The 20,195-nt window shown below is 39.8% G+C and overlaps 1 protein-coding gene across 5 annotated transcripts in view; it reads right to left on the bottom strand.

The window, feature by feature from the left end:
• NRCAM (neuronal cell adhesion molecule) overlaps window positions 1-20,195 on the bottom strand; it is a 326,614-nt gene extending 306,419 nt beyond the window's left edge. For 4 of the 5 annotated variants that reach the window (XM_011948188.1, XM_011948189.1, XM_011948191.1 and 1 more), the window contains exon 1: window positions 20,046-20,195. The gene's annotated coding sequence lies outside the window, so the exon portion shown is untranslated. The remainder of the gene's footprint in view (window positions 1-20,045) is intronic. The other variant, XM_011948187.1, reaches the window with a different exon arrangement.

Raw genomic sequence — 20,195 nt, 5'->3', positions numbered from 1 at the left:
GGGAGGCTGAGGCAGGAGAATGGCGTGAACCCGGGAGGCGGAGCTTGCAGTGAGCTGAGATCCGGCCACTGCACTCCAGCCTGGGGGACAGAGCGAGACTCCGTCTCAAAAAAAAAAAAAGATTATTACACATTGCATGCCTGAATCAAAACATCTCATGTACCTCACAACTATATACACCTATTATGTAGCCACAAAAATTAAAAATTTAAAAACAAAACAAAAAACAATGGAGGTCTGAAGGCAGTAGAATAAAATAATCAAACTACTGAAAGAAGGAAAAAATCTATCAAGACTATCCCACAGTGATCCTTCAAAAACAAAGCAAAAAAACCCACATTTCCATGTAAACAAAGATTTTATAAAGCAATACTTAGAGCACTAAATGGAGTATTCATATGTGTAATATAAATGACAATAATAACATAAAAGAGTGGGGGAGGAAAAGGAGATGTATTGAAGTAAAGATTTTATATTTTATTAGAATTAAATTAGTATTACTCTGAAGTAGAGTAAAATAAGATGCACATTATAATGACTAGAGCAACCATTCAAAAATAGTTCAAGAAAAAAAGAATAAAAACAAGTTACTAAAACCAACTCAAGGAGACATGGAAAATCTAAATAGGCCTATAAGAAGTAAAAAAAAAAAAATTAAGATTTTAAAATATTCCCAAAAGAAAAATTCAGGCCCAGATTGCTTCACTGGTGAATTCTATTCTTCCACAAACTTTCAAAAAATAGATGAGAGAACACTTCCCAACACAATCTATAAGGCCAGTTTTACTCTGGTAACAAAATCAGACCAAGGCATTATAAGAACAGAAAACTACATATCAACATCCCTAAGGAACACAGAAGCAAATATCCTAAAATATTAACGATCTGAATTTGGCAGCACATAAAAAGGATGGTACAATATGACCAAGTGGGATGTATTGCAGAAGTTTGTTTTAACATCCAAAAATCAATTAATATAATATACTATATTAATAAATGACAAAAATCACATTATAGTTTTAACAGATGCTGGAAATGCATTTAAAAAAATTCCTTTCATGATAAAAAAAAAATTTCTCAACAAGCTAGAATAGAAGTAAATTTCTCAACTAAATAAAGGACTCCTATTAAAAAATCCACAGTTAACATACCTAATACAAAAGGGTGAAAGCTTTCCCCCTAAGATTGGGAACAACACAAGGATGTCCACTCTTAACCAGTTCTATTCAACACTGTATTGGAGCTTCTAGTTAGTACAATAAGGAACATAAAAATCAATGGCATCAAAATAAGAAAGGAAGAGTCAAAACTGTCTTTATTCAGAGATGACACAAATGTAGGAAATCCTGAGAAATCCATTTCTAAAAACTACTAGAATTAATAAACAAGTTTAGCAAGATATAGGATGTAAGGTCAATTTTCTTTTTACACATCACTAACAAATGATATAAAATGATATGAAGGAAATAATTCCATCACAATAGCACCACAAAAAATAAAATACTTTAAAATAAATTCAACAAAAAATGCAAGATTTGTACATCAAAAACTCAAAGCATTGTTAAGAGAACATGAAGAAAATCTAAATAAATAGACATTAAATGTTATGAATTGGAAGATTTGATATTAAGATGGCAATTCTTCCCAAGTTGATCTATTGATTTAATGTACTACCTTAAATCATAGCACTTTTTTCCATGAAATTAACAAGTTGATCTTAAAATGTATATGGAAAACTCTTAAGAGAAAACATGTGAGTAAATTTTTGTGAACTTGAGTGAGGAGATAAATTCTTAGATATATCACCAAAAGCACAAGCAACAAAAGAAAAGACAGTTACATTGAACTTAACAAAACGAAAAACTTTTTTGCCTCAAAGGGCATATCAAGAAAGTAAAAAGACAACCCACAAAATAGGAGAAAAATATTCGCAAGTCATATATATGATAAGGAACTTGTATCCAGAAAATATTTTTACAAAATAAACTCAATAATCAGAAGATAAATGATTCCGTTCTAAAAACCGGCAAAACATTTAGACATTTCACCAAAGATGATACACCAGTAGTTATGAGAATATGCTCCACGTTAATAGTCATTAGCAAAGTGCAAGTAAAACTACCATGAAATACCACTCCACGGTCACTAGAATGGCCATAATAAAAAAAGACAGGCAAGCCGGGCATGATGGCTCACGCCTGTAATCTCAGCACTTTGGGAGGCTGAAACAGGTGGATCACCTGAGGTCAGGAGTTTGAGACCAGCCTGGCCAACATGGTGAAACCCCATCTCTACTAAAAATACAAAATTAGCTGGGTGTGGTGGTGCATGCATGCCTGTAATCCCAGCTACTAGGGAGACTGAGGCAGGAGAATCACTTGAACCCAGAGGCAGAGGTTGCAGTGAGCCGAGATTGCACCATTGCACTCCAGCATGGGTGACAGAGCGAGACTCCATCTCAAAAAAAAAAAAAAAAAAATGACAGGCAATACTACAGATTGGCAAGGATGTCAAGAAACTGTAACCTTCATGCATTCCTGGTTGGGAAAGTAAAATGATACAGCCACTTTAAAAAACAGTTTGGCAGTATCTTAAATCATAAATATAACTATACCATACAAGCCAGCAATTCCACTAGTAAGTATCTATCAAAGACAAATGAAAACATAGGGACACGTAAAGACTTGTATGCTAATATTCATAGCAGCATTATTAATAATAGTCTCAAATTGGAAACAGTCCATATGTCCATCCGCTGGTGAATACATAAACTCAGTGTGGTATCTATATACCAGAGAATATCAATGATACATGTTACAACATGGAGAACCCTCAAAAACGTTATGCTACCTGAAAGAAGCCAGACATAAAAGATTCTATAGTATATGATTCCATTAATATGAAATGTCCAGAAAAGGCAACTTTGTAGAGGAAGGAAACAGGTCAGTGGTTCCCATGGGATGAGAGCATAGTTTGACTGCAAATAGGCTCAAGGAAATTTTGGGGGGCGATAAAAATTTCAAAATTGGATTGCAGTGATCATTGCTATGTTAGTTTTCTACTGATGCATAACAAACTACAACAAATCTTGAGACGTAAAGCAACACACATTTATTATCTCAGCTTCTCCTAGGTCAGAAGCCCAGGCATGGTCAAGGTGGTTCTCCTAAGTCTGCAATCAAGGTGTCATTTAGGCTGCTTTCTCATCTGGAGCTTGGAGTCCTTAGGTTGCTTACTTACTTAGTAAGGTTCCCTGCTTACTTAGGTTGTTGGCAGAATTTCCCTGCTTACTTAGGTTGTTGGCAGAATTTAGTTCCCCACGAAGAACTGCAGTTGCCCTTCTTCATAAGCAATTCATAACATGGTTGTTAGCTTCTTCAAAGCCAGTAGGAGAGTGTCTCTTTCATAACAATCCTTTTTTTTCCCCTTTTTTTGTTTCTTGTACAATATTTATCTTAGGTCTCATAACAGTCCCTTTTAAAGGATTTACACCTAATTCAGGCCCAACTAAGATATCTCCCTTTCCATTAACTCATAATCAACTGACATGAGACCTTAATTATATCTGCAAAATCCCTTCACCTTTGCCATATAATGTTACCTAGTTATGAAAGTGACATGCCAACATAGCCACAGGTCCCACACACACTCAAGGAGAAGGTATCACACTTGGGCATGCACACCAGGGGTGAGAGTCTTAGGGGTCATAATAGAATTCTGCTTACCATAGCTGCACAATTTATAAATTTATTAATAATTGTATATGGATGATTCATGACTTACAATGGTTCAACTTACGATTTTTTTGACTTTACAATGGACTTATTGGGCTGTAATCCCAATGGAAGTAGAGAAGCATCTGTACTTAATGTGGGTCATTTGATAATACGTAAAATATACCTTAATAAAGTTATAAAATATATTTTACAACAAAGTGTTGTCCATAGTACCATAATTCCATTTTTTAATTTGGGTTACATTTTTTTTTTCATTAAATGAATTAAGCCAAGGACTTAAGGAACTGATCCAATAGAAAAAAGTTTTCTACATTCATCAACCATACCCTTTATAATTTGTTACACCAATTAATTTACAGTAACCACTTCACATACAAGAGCACAGCAGTCAACTTTTCCACTAGTTGGGTTTTACTCCTCTGTCAGCTTTCTTAGTAATGAATGGAGGCTCACTTATATTCAAAGATTTCAGATTTCCAAAGATTTCTCTGCTAGGGAGTGGCTCCCTTTTGAGCTTCCCTCAAAGTATGAGCAACAATGTTTAGTCACATGAAGCCCCCATTTTGCCAGCTGCACTCTTCCTAAAATTTCATTCACCCAAAGGTCAGAAGCTGTGAGTTCTGGAGTTCTTGATGGTGTCCTGGGAATGCCTTTCAGGTCTGGCTGCTCACAATATTTTTGTGTGTGCTGAACTGTTATCTGAAACTAAGTATTTCCTAATTTCAGCCTACTCTGAGAACCTTCAGCTTTTAAAGAGCTTGCTGTATAAAAAACACAACAGGCCTCTGTAATTCTACTTCAGGTGCGATCTGGACACCATGAAGCACTGCAAATTCCCTAAGGGGATGCCCATTCATGTCAACTAGATGGTTATCTTGTAGGTTTGTTGTTCTTAAGCCCAAACTTAACTGTTACCATGGAAATAAAACACAAAAGGAGTTGTCCATCCTGGAAAATAAAAGCCTTTAGAGTTCTCGTTCAAGGAGTTAATGTTAAATATGGGAGAAACTCTTCTACATAATTTGTTTCTGTGAAAATAAAATTTTTTCCTTGAGAATATGCAAATGTTATCTCACTATGTAACACTTGGACCCCCAACGTATAAAGAAAATTTTAAAACTAATAATTTACATATTTTTAAAAATTAGGGTCATTTGCTTTTTGCAATCCTATTGACTAAAACAGCTACAATATCAGATCGCTCAAAGAACTTTAGAAGCTTTTTTCAATTAGTCAAGGATGCAATTACATCATTTGAATGTGCTATAGATTAGATCAGACTATCTACATTTGCCTAAATAGCATCTTCAGGACTCAGCTCTCTATACAACATTCCACTTAAAAGTTTAGGTCATAACTATAACTCTCAACATGCAGGAACTAAAAGTCCATTTTCCTTGTCATTTATCACAGTAGCATGACACAGTAACGTGCAGGAATTATGACTGAGGGATACGGGTCAAATTCCTTGGGTCAGAATCCTAGCTCTGCAACTTAGCAGCTATGTTATTTTAATCATCTAAACTCCCTGAGCCTCAGTTTCCTCATATATAAAATGGGTATAATAGCATAAAGCAGAGGTTGGAAAACTTTGACCATGGGCCAAATCTGGCCTGCCGCCAATTTTGAAATGAAAATTTTACATGGCCATGCCTGTTCATTTATATATTGTCTATGAGAATTTTTGGAGACATCAAATGGCCTACAATGCCTAAATATTTGTACTATCTCGCCCTTTATAGAAACAATTTGCTAGCTTCTGATATAAAGGGTTTTTGTGAAGATTAAATGCAATCATTCATTAAGGTGTTCCATTCAGTTAAGCAACCAATAAATGGCAGGGATTATTGTTATTTATTAATAGTAATAAGTTATAAAAATCATTGTGATCTTATTTCCTAAAATTCAGAGAGACAACTTTACATATAATACCTTGGGAGCAGGGTGCCCATACAGTAATACCTTGGGATCAGTAGGCTCAGCCCCCTTTTTTTGATGAATTGGTCATGGAGGTGGCTGAGGTGGTGTGATCACAGGATGTGATGTGCAGCTGTCAGTGCAGGGCAGAGAGCCCGGTGGGTCACAGACAGCAGCTGCCACGAGTCATCCACTCCAAGTAACTGATACTCTGCCATTCCGTGATGGAGGATCTCTTGGTCACAGGTGTATAACACATGCATATTCCTGACTGGCCCCACTTCTAACTGTGCAGAGGAGACCAAAGAGGGAGGGGGAAGGGCTGGAATTATGCTTAGACGATGACCAGAGTAGGTGCAGGTAGCCACAACACAGCCTATTTCCATTTTCCAGGCAGTAACTGGTTTCCCAAGATGTATTCTGTTGTCTAGAACAGGAAAAAAGATGGGGTGGTCTAGTACATAAAATTCTAAAATGTGAGTTTGATGCAAGAAAATATAGACTAACCATTCAAAGTAATAAAATGTATCTAAAGCTGGTGATTTACCACAGAACTGGCATTGCTGGTCCCATGTTAGTACATCTGCAAACAGACTTTGGTCAACCACTAAATATGACAGTGTTATCCATAAATCTTTCAGACTGTCCTTAGAACTTTGTCTTTCAGGACAAATATTTAAAAGATCTAAAGAGCTCATATTGAAACAGTGATATTCAGATACAAACTATTGCCTGTACTCTGCTCCTGTCTAGGGCCTTAAACATGTCAATCAATTTTCACTTCACTTCCTTGTGTGTTAAAAAGAAGCTGCGAGAATATCCATAATAAAAATAGCCATAATTCAAAATTATTTTCTGCTGGATATTGGTAGATTCTCATTAGTCGCTCCTGTCAGGATCATAAATCAACTTATATCTGTAGCACAGAAAGAACATATTCACCAGGAGGAAACCCCAAATTGGCAAATGGTCTATATATTAAAATGAGATCAGCGAATGACACAAACTCAGAATTGAAAAGTTCTCAGTGTTCATCCCAAGAATCTTCCTACCAAATAATCTCATTGCTATTATTTAAAACAATTAGATCCTTTTTTTGTATGTCACAGTTCATTAAACGCCATACACATGACATTAGTAGGTAAGGTCATTTTCCTGGAGGAGCTCACCATCCAAGACAGACAAGGCTGTCGCTGGCAGGAATGAAGAACAGCCATTCACACCAAGTGGGCAGACATCATAAAGGAGCAGCTGAAATGGTTTTAGAGTTCACAGTATATTCAAATTAATATTCAAGTTTTAGCAAAGCTCTTGACAATTCTGTTTCTCCAAACAGACAGTGGTGCTGCCTGATTATAGCTAGCTGGAAAATCCTCCACAATGCCATTTTTACCCTGCCCCACTGAAACAGCATTCAGGCTGACGTTGTCCAAGAGCTAGCTCATTTAAGGCTTTGCTTTCCTCAGCATGAGTAAATATCAGCAACTGTAACATTTTTCATGTTGAAAGAAACCTTATGACTACCAAGGCACAGTACGGGCACCTGTAGAGACTTAAACAAAATATGTACCTTTAAGTTACCAGGTGATAAAAATTTACACTTGATGGAGGCAGCAAAGTTGCAGTTGATTATAATCAAAAAAGGTAATCAACTAATTAAACTACCAACTTCAAACATTTGTCCAGGTAATAAAATTAATACCCTCTTCACCACTCCCAGCATCTCTGTGCCTTAATTCAAGGAATAACTTTCTAAATAGCCAATTACTATATATGTATTCCTTTGGTACACAAAGTATACAGAGATAGATAGATAGATAGATAGATAGATAGATAGATAGATAGATAGATAGATAGATAGATACAGATGTAGGTATAGATTCAGATATAGATATAGATGATGAGATAGAGATAGAAATACAGTTGGTCTTCTGTATCCCTGGGTTCTGCATCTGCAGATTCAACCAATCACTGATGGAAAATATCCTTAAATAAACAAATAAATAAAACACTGCAACAATTTAAAATAATATAAATTTAAAAACAATATAGTGTAAGAACTATTTACATAGCATTTACATTGTAATCTAGAGATGATTTTAAATATATGGAAGGATGTACATAGGTTATATACAAATACTAAACCATTTTATATCAGAGACTTGAATAGCCTCGGATTTTGATATCCTGGGGGTTAGGGGGTGGTCTGAGAACCAATCTTCCTTGGATACTGAGGGAGGACTCTGTAGACATAGATATATGACACAGAGGTATGGGAAAGCTGTATTCTTTCTCTCCCTGTCTCTTTTTGGTAAGAATAGGTTTAGAAACAGATGAACTATTATTGTATTCTGTATTAGTTTGCTGGGGCTGCTGTAACAAAGTACCACAAAATGGAAGGCTTGCACAGCAGAAGTTTATTATTTCATAGTTCTGGAGACAGGAAGTCCAAGATCCAAGTGTCGGCAGGGTTGGTCCCTTCCAAGGGCTGTGAGAGAGAACCTGTTCCATCCATCTCTTCTGGCTTCTGGCGGTTTGCTGGCAACCTTTGGCCTTTTTTGGCTTGTAGATCTCTGCCTTCATTTCCACAGGCCTTCTTCAACTCTTCCTACCTCTAAATTGCCTCTTTTTATAAGGACACTAATCATATTGGATTGGGACCTAAACTAATTATCTCACTTTAACTGTAAAGACCCTATCTACAAATAAGGTCACATTCTCAGGCACTGGGGGTTGGGACTTCAACATATGAATTTTAAGGGACATAATTCAACACATAACACATTCCCATTTCTAAAACTCTGTGTCGACAGAGTCCAGGTCAATAACGATTACAATGTTTAATTTCCATCTCTTCACTGAGGTGCAGAGGAACGGAATTCATGCAAAATACCTCAACTGTATATAAAAAAACCTGCTCACAAGCCACACTGCATGTATCTCCCATTATTTCAAACTTCTAAGTACATGCAGTTTGTAAACTAGATGAATTTAATATATTAAAATGGTTTCATCCTTTATTGGTTTATGGGGTTGCTAGTTAGTCATGCCTGACACACAACAAAATTATTGACTGTCCTTTCAAAAAATATGAATGGATTATGGCTTGAAATAAGATACAATTACATTTATGGACATTGACTGCAACTGAAAAATAAAAAGTTTCTTCTCAGAAGGAACACTGCTGACACCTTTGCTGACTGTTATTTCATCATATTGACTCGACATGACTTTAACATATATATTATCATTTTTTTGGAGAGTAAGATTATAATTCGTGTTTTGAGAACAGTCCTATCCCACAGCATCAACAGGGGTATCAATCTCCCAGGCTGCAGCGTAAGACCACTTCATTTTTTCAAAATCAAGTAGACACATATATTGTTAAGAATATATGATACATACATATGCCTGAAGCAAGTTTTTGGTGCAAAAACTGTCAAGTGCATTCTACGTAATAACACAGATTTATGTCATCTTTCTCTCTTAGCACTTTCATTTCATCATCATTTGTTACAGTCACATACCCTTGTGAGGTATGGTTGGGTGGTGACAAAGATTTTGTGTTTTATTTCTATTTTCTAAATAAAGAAAAGAAGTACTTAAGTAACTTTTCCAAAGCCATGAAGTGTACTGAGGTTTCTTAATCTATGTGGAGTAGCCAAGTACTTCTCAAACTTTATTTAACCAAAGATGTTACATAACTTTTTATTCTAGGTGTCTCTAATATGGCACCACTGCCCTGAATCCAACCCCTATAACCCACTAACTAGTTAGGAAAGGCCATGCTGTAATTCAACTCACATCTTAGGGGAGAAAGTTCCATTTTTAAAGCTACAGCATGAGAGCTTCTGATCTGTTCCACATACCAGTCTCTTCGCTTTTCATTTCAGTTCTGTATGCCTCACTTCTGATTTCTTCAAATTCAGAGGGTAGAAAGCAATCTCAGAAAGTGCTTAACTCAGTCAGTGTGCAGCCACCCAGAGACCTCCGGAGGAAAATGACAAGCACCAGCTTCAGACAGTGAAGGAAAAGGAAGGCCGCATGCAAATCTGGAATCATCAGCCATTAGCAAAGGTAGAAAATTATAGAGGAACTCTTTTGGGTCACAAGGATGTCATTTAGACCTCCACAGCAGCAATTTTTAAAATGGTACCCTTCTGGATTGAATGATTTCACCTGCTTGCTCAAGTGCCTAATTTAGAACCAGCAAGCAAATTACAATCTACAGAGTCCAGGCATGAAATTATAAATGTTTGGTTTCTCATGGTCTAGACTTTATCTATGTCTTCAAACCAGGGCAAAGAACAAAACCCCCCAATTTTCTCCAACAAAGATCCACCTGACATTCTGACATTTTGCAATATTCATGTATTCAGTCATTCACTTTTGCACTCACTCATTTATCAAATTTGGGGGCTGTCAGATACATACCACCATGCATAATGTGAAGAGCAGCTCAGGCTCTTCGCAGAACAGAGCAAGGATTGTTTCCGAAGTTAGAAGACGTGGGGAAAGCTAAGATAAGCAAGGGCCCCAAATGCCTGGATGACTGTTTAGTTATCTGCTTTCCTTTATCATGTAGACTTGGCCCCTCAATGTTATTTAGAGCAAATATCAAATATTTTTATACAAACATATATTCTCTCTGCATTTACAACCTTTTTTTTGTGTTTTTGTTTTTTTTTTGAGATGGAGTCTCGTTCTGTTGCCCAGGCTGTAGTGCAAGTGCACGATCGCAGCTCACTGCAACCTTCACCTCCCGAGTTTAGGCGATTCTCCTGCCTCAGCCTCCTGAGTAGCTGGGGGCTACAGGCGCCCACCACCACACTCAGCTCATTTTTGTATTCTTTTAGTAGAGATGGGGTTTCACCATGTTGGCCAGGCTGGTCTCAAACTCCTGACCTCAAGTGATCCGCCCGCCTAGGCCTCCCAAAGTGCTGGGATTACAAGCGTGAGCCACCACACCCAGACCCACCTGTCTACCTCTTTACTAATTTTTATTTAGCCTTATTTGCTTAGGTTTCACTTGGTATCTATTTGCTCTTTCAAGAGACTATCTACTTAGATATTTCTGAAAATTTTTTCATGAATTGAACTTTGATACATTACAGGAGCTCACTCATCATATAATCCTTATACAAAGTGAAGAATCCTGTTTGATGTGAACAGTTACCCTATATGGGTTTGATAAGTTCACACTTTTTCTTTTTTCTTTTCTTTTTTTTTTTTTTTTGAGACAGCTTCTCGCTCGCTCTATTGCCCAGGCCGGTGGCACAATCTTGGCTCACTGCAACCTCTGCCACCTGGGTTCCAGTGATTCTCCTGCCTCAGCCTCCCAAGTAGCTGGGATTACAGGTGCACACCACCATGCCCGGCTAATTTTTGTTTTTGTATTTTTAGCAGGGAGAGGTTTTACCATGGTGGCCAGGCTAGTCTCAAACTCCTGATCTCATGATCCACCCACCTTGGCCTCCCAAAGTGCTGGGATTACAGGCGTGAGCCATTGCGCCTGGCCAAAGTTCACATTTTCATATGCTAACTTTCTCAAGCTGGGGCCACCTGTACATAAAGGAACAAAACAGCTGGAAAATAGAGTGGACTTGGCTAGGAATTTAAGCTGAAATAATTTTAGCTTTCAATTCTTACTAAATTCTTCTCAATACATTTCTTTTAAATGTAAATGTCTTATCATATTTCATTTTTGTAAGGTGACTTATGAGTTATTTCTATTTTATGATGTCAAGTTACTTCAATGACCCAAAGTACTACAGTAAAATATCTCTAAAATATTTCATATTGAGTGATAATATGAAGTGGAGACTATTCTCCACTAGCCAGGCAATAGCCATAAAAACGTTTATCCTTTGCCCTTTCTCTTTCTTTCAAATTTTAAGCTATTACCTTTACAGCATTTTGTTCTTCACTTTCTCTTCACTGAAAATTTCTCTGGCTCCATCTGCCATAGGACACTTCTTGGGGATGTCATAATTCTTCCTGTTCGTCTGAGCCTTCTCTCCATCTGAATCCTTCACATTCCTTCACCTGCACTCTTCATTCTCAGTTCCAGCAAACAAGTCTGATCATGAACTCACTCCCTCTCTGCTGTTTAATAAACCTCCCCCCACCCCCGCTCATGGTTTTAGAACAGCAATGGACCCTCGACATCTATTTACCTTCCATTATAATTTCACATCACAGTAACCGTTACTAGAAACATATACATAACCATGGAGTTTTTTAAACCCCAGCACATCTATTAAAATGCAATTTACCTTAAAATTCATGAAACACACAAGGTATATGATTCATGTAAAACACAACATGCCGTGTAAGTTAATATAACCATTCTGAAGTAAATTGGGTATTGTTTACGTTATTTATTATGTCTGAATTTCCATGTTACTGTTCAAATATTGCCATGTCAATGTTATTTCCCTAACAGTAGAAATACTCATTTGAATGTACTAAATATACATTTACAAAAATGGCTTTTAGCCATCATGCTACTAATATCAGAAGAAAAGACTATGTCGAGTCATTTAAGTAGTCAAAAATGCCAAAGCAAAATTTGGTTAATGTTTCAACTCCGAATTTTTCAGTTTTCAAATACTACAATTTTTCCATTTCCAATTGTAGTTTTACAGAATACCAGGAAGAATTTCAAATTACCCAAAATTGCTTTTTATTTCACTTATTCGAATACATTATAGTGCCCTCCACCTCCTAGTAGCCGCTTTTATTATTCTAGTGATGCACATACTAGAAAACATTTCCTACTGAAACGTTTCGAATCAGATGCTGCCTCACAAAAGGAATGGAAAACCAGGTGCCATAGGAAAAACTTCAAGAGCAAATATAAGAGTGATGCACTCCCACTGGGAGCAGAAAGCCAAAATCACACTTCATAAATATACTTATCTGGGAAAAAAATGCTGGTTAGACAATATTTAGGACAGATGTATCTTGTCACACATCAAAACAATCTGTGGACAACACCAAAACACTGCGATGCAATTTTACAAGGGAAGCTGGCTGGGCATTTCTGTATTTATTCAACTAGATAATAGAAGGGAAAGCTGCAGAACAGTCAGAAGAATATTTGCAATGCAATTAGATGGGACAAGTGCATCTGAGTGAGCGCCAGACACAGGGGCCTCCCTTTAATTCACACAGCCCAATGTCTTAACGCAGTGTACAGCAGCAAACTGCACTTCCTACAGTCTTAAAACTTTTGTCAGTTAACTAGATGTTTACCAAGTGCCTCACTTGGGCACTCAACATTTCGGGTGTGCCATCCAGCTCTATGTAGGTTGTTCCAACACCATCTGTCACTTAAGCTTCCACAGATTCAAAAATTTCAATTCGAACTAATCTACTCGGCACTCAAACTGAAGCTATAATTCAAATTTCGACATGAAGCTTGAATTCCTTTTCAGTGTTCTTCAACTTTGACCCAGCTCCCCCCTCCCTTCACTGAAAAGGGCCAAGACAACAGCCCAGCAAGTGGGGCAGGCAAAACAGGCCTCCTTTGTTCACTTTTGTCCTTGTAGCTCTCTATTGAGGTAAGGGACTGAAAAGGCGCACCAGGTTTTGGAAGGCAGCAGCGGACTCACTCGCAAGCCATCCTTCCTCAGAGAACCAAAAAACTCCAGGAGGAAACTCTGGACAGGCCATTCTTACCTTGAGGCATAATTAATGGAAGATTAGTACTTCCTCTTTCTCTTGAGAGAATCTGTCAGTGGTGTTGAATATGAGTCTGTAAATGTTCGTCAAAAATGCATGCCATAAATCATGCCATTCAAATGCCAAGGACATCAAAAAGTGGCATGAAATTAGTTTTAAAGTTGAAATTTGGAGAAAAGATCACTACATGCTGAATACTCATACTGAATTTTTTGAATGCTCTCAGCCCACTTGAGAAAGATAAATCGAATTCATTGCATATTACCCAGTGGAAGACCTCCTACAGTTTTCCCTCAGATTGCCCTAGGAATAGATTTTTTTTTTTTCTAGTTACAGTGGGTTTTGAACCAACACACTATGCACATAATAAAATTTAAACATATATATATATTCAACATATATATATTCAATTTATATATTTTCAAAATATAGTTTCCAGCCCTTCCAACCATTATTTAATGAGAAGAATTTCAAAAGGATCACTTTTGCCTGACAGTACCTGTCATTTTCATTCTCATGTGAATTAAACAATGTTTTAGTCCAGAGCAATATGGAAGACATTCAGGAAGCACATAATACAATTAAGACTCGTCATTCCTGTGTTCAACTGAATATGCCATTAGGACAGTATGTGCAGGACAGGACAGGACATCAGTGGTTGTAAATTTGTTCCCTTTACCACTGGCATTTTTTAATTTTTTTTATTTTTTTATCTTCACTAGCTTCTTAGTCACTTCAGGGAAACCCTCCATCACACTGTTAAAAATTACCTTTTTCTAATTTGAAATTCCAGTCTTGTAGGCCAGTAAAACAGGTCAATTAAGTTGACACCACATCTTTTTTATTAGCTCAGCTAAGCAATTATAATTGGGTGGTGAAGGTTTATGCTGTCATCTTTGAAGATTCAATGGTAGAGAGAAATATCCAATGTGGAACTATAATTTACAACGCCAGTACATCCCTAAACATTAAGCATAAGAATATTTCTTTCTATTTTCAGATATGGGGCAAATTTGCTCTTGTTCTAGATTAAAATAATAATGCTATTCTTCGGCAGTAAAAAAATAAAAAAAAAGCATATCTGTTTAACTTACCCTCATAGCAAAATCATTTAGCACAAGTGCATTACAGACAAAGGTACTCTAATTCAACATTTTAGAAAAATGACATGAATGTATGCCACTAATGGTGGCTTATCCTGGACTTGGACTACAGCACATATGCTCCACAACATCAATTTCTTGCTCTGCACAAAGTATGTAATCAATTAATACTTTTGAAAACCATACACCTCCATATTAATAAATGTTAATCCAATAAATTAGAAATGCTGTGAATGACCTGTTCAGAATATATAGATATTAATTTACAGCTTTAAAAGGTAACAGTGGCTGGGCATGGTGGCTCACGCCTATAATCTCAGCACTTTGGGAGGCCGAGGCAGATGGATCACCTGAGGTCAGGAGTTCAAGACCAGTCTGGCCAACCTGGTGAAGCCCTGTCTCTACTAAAAATACAAAAATTAACTGGGCACAGTGGTGGGCACCTGTAATCTCAGCTAATCGGGAGGCTGAGGTAGGAGAATCACTTGAACCCAGGAGGCAGAGGTTGCAGTGAGCCAAGACTGCACCATTGCACTCCAGTCCAAGTGACAGAGCAAGACTCCATCTAAAAAAAAAAAAAAAAAAGTAACAGTGACTGCACTTCATACCTATTAGGATGGCTATTATCAAGAAAACAGAAAATAACAAGTGTTGGAGAAAATGTGGACAAATTGGAACACTTGTGCATTGTTGGCAGAAATGTAAAACAGTACAGTTACTACGGAAAAGAGTATGACAATGTCTCAAAAAAAACATAGACCTACCATATGATCTAGCAGTCTCATTTCTGGGTATATACCCCAAAGAATTGAAAGCAGTGACTCAGATATTTGTACAACCATGTTCATAGCAGGATCATTTGCAATTAACCAAAAGGTGGAAGTAACCCACGTATATATGACATATGAATGGATAAACAAAATGTGGCTTATACGTACAATGAAATGTTATTCAGCATTACAAAGGAAGGAAATTCCGACACATGGATCAACCTTGAAGGCACTATGGCAAGCAAAATAAGCCAGTTACAGAAAGACAAATAAATATTGTCCACTCATACAATGTTAGGGTCGTCAAATTCATAGACTGGAAGTAGGATGTTGGTTGCCAGGGGCTGGGGGCTGAGGGGTTATGAACTATTGTTTAATGTGTACAGAGTTACAATTTGAGAAGGCAAAAAATGTTCTGGAGAGGTACAGTGGTGATGGTTGCACACAATGTGAATGTACTTAATGCCACTGAAGTATACACTTGGAAATAGTTTAATGGCATATCCTATGTCATATATATTTTACCACAATAAAAAACTAACTTAGCAAAAATGTATTTTAAATAAACATATTGCATTTGCTGCCCCATTTAAAGGCAATCTGATAATGAAGGATATACAGTTGCTGAAGCTGAAGGCAGAGCCATTCTCCTATTTCCTTCCTCTCGTAGCTTTCAATTTTAAGAGAAAAAATAAAAATTCGTCAGTTCATTTCGGTACATCTTCCTATTCTTAGAAACTTCAGTCAAACTCACAGAAGCAGAGAGCTGAATGGTGATTGCTAGGGGGTAGGGGAATTGGGGAGATGTTCTCACCACACATACAAAAATTAACTGTGTGAGGTGATAAATGTGTTTATTATTTTGATTGTGGTAATCATTTCACAATGTATATGTATATCAAAATATCATGTTGTACATATTAAATGTATACAACCCTTACCTGTCAATTATGTCTCATTAATGCTGTTGGGTGCGGGGAAAGAAACTTCAGCCTTTGATCCCAATAGAGGCTGTGTTAAACAGAAGGAGCTTTTCATCTGCCCATGTAGTAAAATGTTTAAATAAAATAAGTCACTGGATTTTTGCCCTTAGCATCCAGTTTTCTCCTCTGTCCTCACCTGCCAGAAAGGTTCCCGGAAGGGCTCCTTCAGTCAGGGAAGCATAAAATTTTAAGGGAAAAGAATATCTAAATGTATTTAATACTTTTCAAATCACTTCCTCTTAACCAATCATCGCAACAGTTGAAGACTGACCTAAAGCAGTCTTTTGATTCAAACGCACAAAACTTCCTAGAGAATATGTTAGAAGTTCTACATTCCAGTTAAATTTGCTATGGGTTACGGAGCTTCTCAGATGGTACCGAGCTTCCCTTTGAAAATGAGGATGAGATTCCAATAGTTGCTGATCTATGGTGAGAATATAAGGAAAAAGCCTCAGTGCCTCAGTGGTCACCCTTTGGGGTGAGTAATGACTGGGAGGGGCCACAAGAGGGCTTTCTCATATGTGCATTACCCTGTTTCTTGATCTGAGTGCTAAGTTAAGTCAATGTGTTATAGTTTGTGCAAGTTCATCGGCTGTGCATTTGTGATATGTGAAAAAAATCTGTGTGTGGCTAAGTATGTAGCTAGATAAAATTAGAATTAATCTTCCTAAGAACAGATATTCTGTTTGGCTCACCACTGTATCCCCACTGCCTGAAACAGTAAGCCATGCTCTCAGTAAATATTTATTAAGGAATGAAAGGAATGAGTGAATGAATGAATGAAATCTTTTTACCAGAAAAGCTTCCTGTGGAGTTCCATTGAATAACTCCTTTGTACATACACAATATAATATCTGTCGAGTCTATTTATATTCAATCTGTTACACAGGGAAAATTATACCTGCATGAAAGCATTATTTGAAATGATTCTTGATATTTTCTACAGCCCAGGTGAATACATTATCAGGACCCCCTCACACTTCTGAAGCACTTACACCTAGCAATTATTGCCATCATTGTTGTATTGGCCTCACAGGAAGTATTATTTCCCACTATGCTTTGCTTTCCATTCACTGTTACTGTAGCGTTAACAAAAATGATGTGGTGCAAGGGCAATGGCCTTCAGTTGAAAGACCTCATCACTACCCTGCATTATAAGGCTGAGCCCTACTGCAGTTGTTTTGAAACTCGAAGGATTAGTTAGATACAATGTTGCCTGAGTCCTTTAATAGCTCTAAAATTCCTGGATTATGTAAAATGTTTAGTAACTTTCCTGTAATAAAGTAAAAAGAAGGTTGAAACAAGACTATGAGTCAGTAGGATTATGAATGCAAAATAAATCAATTTTTCCAATTGATCAGTTAATTATAATTCTAAAAGCTATTCCAGAAATAGCTGATTCCACTTTGGTTCAAATTTTCCTTTTCTACCAGTTAACATGGAGCATCTTCATAAATGTCCCCACATGTTTCTATATATTTAGGAAATAGAATGATTTCCTAAGATTGGATACTAGGGTCCTATTCAAACTCAACATCCAATTTGAGGAGTAACTCATTTGCAGTCAAAACCGTGTACAAAGGACATTCAGGGCTGGGGAACTTTTCCTTAAAGAAAAAAAAAGTTTTATGAAACTTTATGATGTGCCAGGAACATCTATATAATCACAGAGGTCCTGGTTACTAAGAACAGTTCAGTGACTGTAATGGGTTGGATTGTGGGTTTACAGCCACATATTCAAAGCTAACAGGAAGAAAAGAATATGTAAAGGAGTTATATGGGAATAAAAGGCTATTCCACAATATGATTCTCTGAATTACAATATTGCCCGCTACTGCGAGCTCTGCAGAGCTCAGAATTAAATGGGCTTGTAATGTATCTCCCTGGTTTTCAACACTCAGCGGTTTAGGTTTCCCCTAAATTGATAAGCCTCCAAAAGGCCACATTCTCAGTCTTGGATTGTAAAGCACAAGGACAAAAGCAATCCCACTCCCCTACTTCCTAGCTGTGTGGCCTTGGGAAAGTTACTTGGCTTCTCTAAGCCTTCATTTCCTAATTTTTAAAATGGGGTTGCTGTGAGAATTAAATGAGATGATACACGTAACATGTGCAGCGCCCAGCACATCTAAAGCTCTCAAAACAGTTTGGCTATCATTACCATTAAAGCAGAAAGTATCAGTTGCCTAACTCCATTTCAGTACTTCAGCAAGTACTGCCATTATTACAGTATTTTAACAGCAGGACATGGTTAGCATGATGCAGTTCCATATAGCAGCCCAGCCTGCGAGGTTTGTGTTCAGCGGTTACCGTATTCCTTTCCAGGACCACCCCAGGGGGAGCTCCTGGTGCAGAACCAATGCCTCCTGCCCCATTACACTTGGCTCCATCTCCTCCTGCAAAACCCTGGGGCGAGGAAGGGCCCGGTCTCTTAGACCTGCACTTCTGAGCGTTAACCATCTGGGACTCGGAAAGGAAAAGAAAGCTTCCTTCTCAGGACAGTTCTGCGCTGGTGGTAGCCAAGGGCTGGAGCCCCTGGTGCGAAGACAAGGGCAGGAGAGAGGCGGGTTGCGAAAGAAACGCCACCGCTCGGCGCCCTCCCTCGGTGCCCTCGGCGCAGGGGCCACCCTCCAGCGTACAGGGGACGAAGATGTGGCCGCGGGCGCGGGCGGGAGGGGAGGCGATCCGGGGAAGGAAGCGGCCTGTTCGCCAGCCCCGGGGCTCGGGGAGCCCTCTGGCAGCGCTTGCTGCCTTGAGGACACCGCTTTGGGAGAAATGATGACTCCCAGGCTCACCGTACCGCGACACCCCGTCCCCCTCCGCACTCTAGCAGATGCGGGCCGGGAGTGGCTGAGCTGGCCAACCGCCGGGGACCAGGATGCGGCGGCGCCCACCCGCGCGGCGTGGAGGGGGCCGGGGGCGGCGCTCGGCGCAGATGGCGCTCGCTGCGAGATGGATGCTCCAGGGCGGGTAATCACTCCTGGCTCAACACAGCATCCCGGGCGGAGCGGATGCCAGATCCCACCGCTAAGAGCCTGGGCTGGGAAGGCAATTTTCCCAGGCAGCCCCCAGCCCGGCGCGCCAACCCGGACAAGTCCCAGCCCTCGGAGGTAGGGCGGGGCGCAGGGACGCCTGGGACCCGCACCTGTAAGACCGACAAAGCCCCCGCAAGCGCCCCACCCCTCTGTCCTCCGTGTCTCTCCCGTTCTGCCTCGATTCCCCGAGCCCTTTCCAGGCGGCGAGAGTGGAGAAGCGAAGTCGGCCTCGCCCCCTGAACTCGGTGGTCGGCACAGGTGTAGGCACTTCCGAACAAAGCCCACGCCCAGATGGGTCCGCAGGGGCCGGAACAGGCACACGCCCGTGCGCTCCTAGCCTGGCCCCCGCGCTCCTCGCCCCGCCGGCACTGTGGCGTGACGCCCCGCGCCTCAGTGCCCAAGCCCGGGAAGCCGCCGTGCCGGGCCCGCAGGCTCTCCATGCCCAACTGCCCACGAGCAAGAGCTCTGGGCAGGGCTTCCCGGAAAGCTTGGGGTGCGGGCGCGGAGCAGAAGTTGGCCACAGACCGGAGGGGTTGGTGGGTGCCGGCGCTGCTGGATTTCAGCTGTGCCCTCACCCGAGCGCAGGTCCCTCTGCTCCCTCTTGGCGCCCGCGGCAGTGTCGGGGGCCTGCATGGGAGAAAGGAGTTGGAGATCTGCTTCGCCCCTCCTGCAGCGCTGCCAGCCGGGTGAGCGCTCGGCTGAACCCCGCGCCAGTGTCCCAGTGACAACGCAGCAGCCTCGCGCGTCCTCCTCCGCTCCGGCCGTCACCCCCGAGCAGGACCCAGTGTCACTGCCAGACACGCAGGGAGCTACTTACGTTCTCGCGCCGCGCCCACCGCTCAGCTCTGGCGTGACTGCCCAGGACCCTGGACCGTAGGTGTCCTCCGTTCTCGAAGAAGCTGTCCCCTCTGGCTGCTCCAGCCAGGCGGCCCCTGCGCCGTCCCCCGCGCCCGTGCGTCTGAGGCTC

Source organism: Colobus angolensis, unplaced genomic scaffold (genome assembly GCF_000951035.1).
Source record: "Colobus angolensis palliatus isolate OR3802 unplaced genomic scaffold, Cang.pa_1.0 Scaffold275, whole genome shotgun sequence".
In the NCBI taxonomy this organism is placed as follows: Eukaryota; Metazoa; Chordata; class Mammalia; order Primates; family Cercopithecidae; genus Colobus; species Colobus angolensis.
This window is presented reverse-complemented; position numbering and strand designations above follow the sequence as displayed.